The following is a 4,624-nucleotide window of genomic DNA, read 5'->3' on the forward strand; positions in this document are numbered from 1 at the left end:
ATTGGAATCTAAAAAATAACATACTCATTAGAAAAACTTGAATTCATTGAAAACAGTTATAAAGTGGAATAAGAAGCATCCATGGCGATTTCACATAATCCAAAACCAGCACATATGCGTCTTTTCATCCTTATGTACTCTCCCTCACCTCATTTAGTGTCCCGTGAGTTCTTAACAAACCAATAATTAGTACCAGTTTCATTTGTATCATAATCAACTACCATAACACCATATGATTAAGTTCATATACCCATGTGTTCTATCAAAATATAACGACTCAACTTTTCGCCTGTCATGACCAAGGCTAGCAGTCAGGCGCTACTATTTAGCTAACCTTAGATACTTTAGACCATAGATTAAGTGTATACATATGAGCCTGTAGCGCTAGTCGAGAATCGTGTATATAGTCATGCATATTGGAATAATTGTAAATTAAGCACTTAATACAAGAAACGAAAAAGCATAGCATATCATACTCATATCATACATGAAACACACGGAGGCTTAATTCATCACAAAACCCAAGTTCATACTTAATTACTTACTATATTATGTACATACTATATCTTTAATGCTTACAAGCCCCGGCTCACAAGAGCCACCCTAGACTAGAACCCGATCTACATTATTAAATAAATAAAAAGAGCCAGCCCTCTAAAAAGATTATTCAAAAGCGAGGGCAAGGACCACTATTATTAAGACTACTACTACTACTGCTGCTGCTGCTGCTACTGTTGCTGATACTGGATCTCCAAAAACTGCTGTCACAATATGCTGAAGCGAGGGAATCACTTTGACGCGCCGATGATGTTGCTATTGCTCGCATCCTCTATGGAGTCCTCTTCTGCGGTCTCAAAAGAGCTAGAGTACAGATCCACCATCATCTGGTCAATCCACGCCTCTGAGCTAAACTCGGTTGAAGGTGCAGAACGAGAGCTTTCAGGAACCCTTGGCCCGTCAAATCCTGGCTCAGCTACAGGGGATAGTGGTGGAACGTCGGGCATAGGTACATCAAGAACTACTTGATCCTCTTCGGGGTCGGGTATGTCAATGATCGGAGACTCCGGTATTAGCTCTGCCATATTCAGAGGGTAAGGCGGAAAAGGATACTGGCCTCTGCCGGGGTGAAGCTCGGATAGCTGTGTATCATAAGGCATGTTAGGGTCAAACTCCTGGCTGAGCAGAGGGTGAGAGAAAGGATGGTCAGGAAGATAGTAGGTGCGTGTACGCGGACTACCCTAAAACACCGCACTCCCCGTTGCGGGGTCCATGTATCTGCCGTACGCTGGGTACTCAAAGAAGATCACGTCGGTCCCCATCTGCGGACATGGGAAAAAGGGAGTGAGAACCTAAGGTTCCTAGCAGGATACTTTACGAAGAACCTAAGGGGGTCCGCAGCCTAAGTCTAATCGTTTATAAGGTCACAACAATAATCAATCATACAAACAGATGCAATCACAAGTATATAACCGTATAACAGTCACATATACAAGTAAGCAGACACAAGCAAGGAAATGTAGCAACCAAGTATAATGCATGTCTGGTCCTGCGCAGGTCATGACTCATGCGTCGGTTGGCTACCCGCAGCCCGACGTTACTTGGTGCTCCCAGTGAGTAGCAATCCATATGGCGGGCGTCCCCATATTCATATAGTCTTTGACCAGGTGGGATGGAAGTCCGCTCTGCCAGGTACTTCTTAGCACCTTGGGGTTTATAGTTTCTTCTTCCGCAACACATCTCAACAGAATTTATTTCTAAGGGACTTCTCCTCCCTTCTTTTGTAAAAACTTGTGTCCGGCTCTTTCTTAAAATTTCTCAGCCTTGTCACATTTTACCATTTTCTCTTTTTTTTTTTACTTCTTTTTTACCGTTTTCATTAGGTTTTTAATGACGCTTTCACCCCCTAATGCTATTATTTTACTATTTTATCTTCATATTTTTTCTAATATACCCTTTCTCATTGATTAAGTTAATTATTCATTTTTAATTTGACTTTATGCCTGAAATTACTAATATGCCCCTAAGTACCCTAGTTTTACCGTTTAACCTTATTTAGCATCCAAATTTCACCGGATTAGTCCTAATAGTTGCCTATGCTTAAAATTGTTCCTAATATTTTTATTAAATACCAATTTTTACATAAGAAACCTAAAATCAAATTTATCCTTTATTAATTTAATTACTTATTCTAGTTACTGCTTTTTACCATTTTACTTCTAACTTTTACTAAAACTTTTATTTAGGCCCGAAACTTTTTTATAATTATAATCTTGACCCAAATAATTTATATAATTACTATTTTACTCCTAACAACACTAAATTCGTAATTTTAATTATTTTTCATTTAAATTATATTTTAACTCTCTTTTTACCCAAAAATGACCATAACACCTTTTTTACCTTTTCACCTTTGTTTTATAGGATTAAAACTGTTTTTCTAACTACTTTTAAGTCTTTTCTATCATAATTTTCGTACTCTTAGTGACTAAAAATTTCAGAGGTACAGTTTTTATATTTTTCTTCACTTTTTGTGACGTTTAAAGCTTGAAACTTAAACTCCAAGCGCTTCCATGCTTCCAGTTGTTTTCAAGAAAAATCCAGAGGCAATACAATAGTATGTTACACATGTTTAGCATGCCAAAACAATGGTAACTCACAAAATTTTCAGAAATTCAAAACAAGCACAAATTCACCACAAAGTGGCTCATATAAGCACTGACAACAAGCACAACTGTACTCTAACTAATCCTAACCCTTACCTCTTATGTAATTCAGTTAGTAAACCTTTTTCATACTAGAAAATATGCATACAAGGGCAGAAACACAGCTGGTGGTGGTGAATTTCGTTTTGGGCCTAAAGTGTCGCAAAACGTTGAAATTCATCCATTGTGAGCTCGAAACTCCTTAACTCCTTAGGCGTGATCCATGGGTGCTTCAAGAGGAGTTCTCTATATATGGAGGAGAGTAAGAATTCATCATGGCTACTATTTTTTTAAAAGAAAAAGAAAAGGAGAAAGAACAAGAGTTTACCTAGCCGAAATTCGGTATAAACGCAAAGATTGGCGAAAACGGACAAGAGTTTGTGCTTGTATGCTTTGAGTACTTGAAGAACACTTGAAGAATAGTATATGAATGGTGAGATAAGGGGCTGAAAACGCAGGTAGTATGTGCAGAATTTTCTCTGTTTCTCCTCTCTCACTCACGGTTCTTATCTCTCTCTTTATAGTAAAATGTTATTGAATTTTTGCTTAGTAATTGTCTTAAATAAAATTTGAAGTCTAACCTAATTAAATGTGGTAAAAGAGGGCTAAAAAATTAGAGAGATATGGGTTGATAGAAAGAGAGAAGAGGTGTGATTTTGAGGAAACACACTCAGCGCCATAATGACGTGTTAATCTGCAGTTAACTCCGGTTAATTACTCGTGGTTAAAAATATAGCAGAGAGAGATGAGAGGCTGAGATAATCTCAGCCCAGAGACTATGAGAGGGAGGTCAAGTTACTTGGGTAGCAAGCAAGAGGATTCAGGACTCTAGGAGTCATTTGCGAAATACTAGGCAGAAATTTGGTTCGGATAACTTTTACCGGGCAGTAAAATAATTAATGGCTAATAACTATTCTTAAAGAAGTAAATCATGAATAGATAACTAATATAAATCTAGAGACACATTTACTTGAGTAGAAATTACTTTTTACCACTCGTTCTAAGATTTTTTGTTACTAGAATTTTTCTTGGTGCATGCACAATCATCACTAAAAGCGTTTTTACGGTTCAAAAGTTTCTGGTGTGGTAACTAAGCCAATGGTAAGATAGTATTTAATATCTATTAGTCAAATTTGACTTAGAGGAATTAATTACTCTTATAAAGCCAAGTTTGACCTCGTAACTCTCTTTTTTTTTTCAGCTAAAAAAGTCTATTTACCTTAAATCTGGTTCTTACATCCTAACCTTCATAAAGTAAATTTTGTCCTCAAAATTTAGTCACCTGAGAATAACTGTGGGTAATCCGTCTTTATTATGCTCTCTAGCTCCCAGGTGTGTTCTTCCATGCTATTTCGTCCCCAAGCAACTTTTACTAACAGAACCTCCTTGCCTCTCAGCTGTTTGATACTCCGGTCGACTATTTGTACGGGTGGTACTCGAAACGTCAAGTCATCCCGTAACTGTTCTGTTTCAGGTTCTAGGACATAACTTTCATCTAGATTATATTTTCTAAGCTGGGAAACGTGGAATACCTCATGAAGATTGGATATATAAGGGGGAAGAGCTATTTGGTAGGCTACTGATCCCACTCTTTTTAGAATCTGAAAAGGACCTATGAACCTAGGGCTTAGTTTCTTGGTCTTGAGATTACGACCCACTCCGGTGGTTGGTGTTACTTTAAGAAAAACATGATCACCCTCAGTAAACTCTAAAGGTTTCCTTCTCCTATCGGCGTAGCTCTTTTGTCGGCTCTGGGCCGTCCGAATCTTCTCGCAAATTCTCTTGATTTGCTCAATTGTCTCCTGAACTAACTCTGGTTCTAGCATACTGGATTCTTTCCCTTCATACCAGCATAGTGGGGATTGACATTTGCGATCGTAGAGTACTTCGTATGGTGCCATCCCGATACTTGCATGGAAACT

The sequence above is a fragment of the Arachis ipaensis genome, chromosome B06 (assembly GCF_000816755.2).
Source record: "Arachis ipaensis cultivar K30076 chromosome B06, Araip1.1, whole genome shotgun sequence".
Classification (NCBI taxonomy): domain Eukaryota; kingdom Viridiplantae; phylum Streptophyta; class Magnoliopsida; order Fabales; family Fabaceae; genus Arachis; species Arachis ipaensis.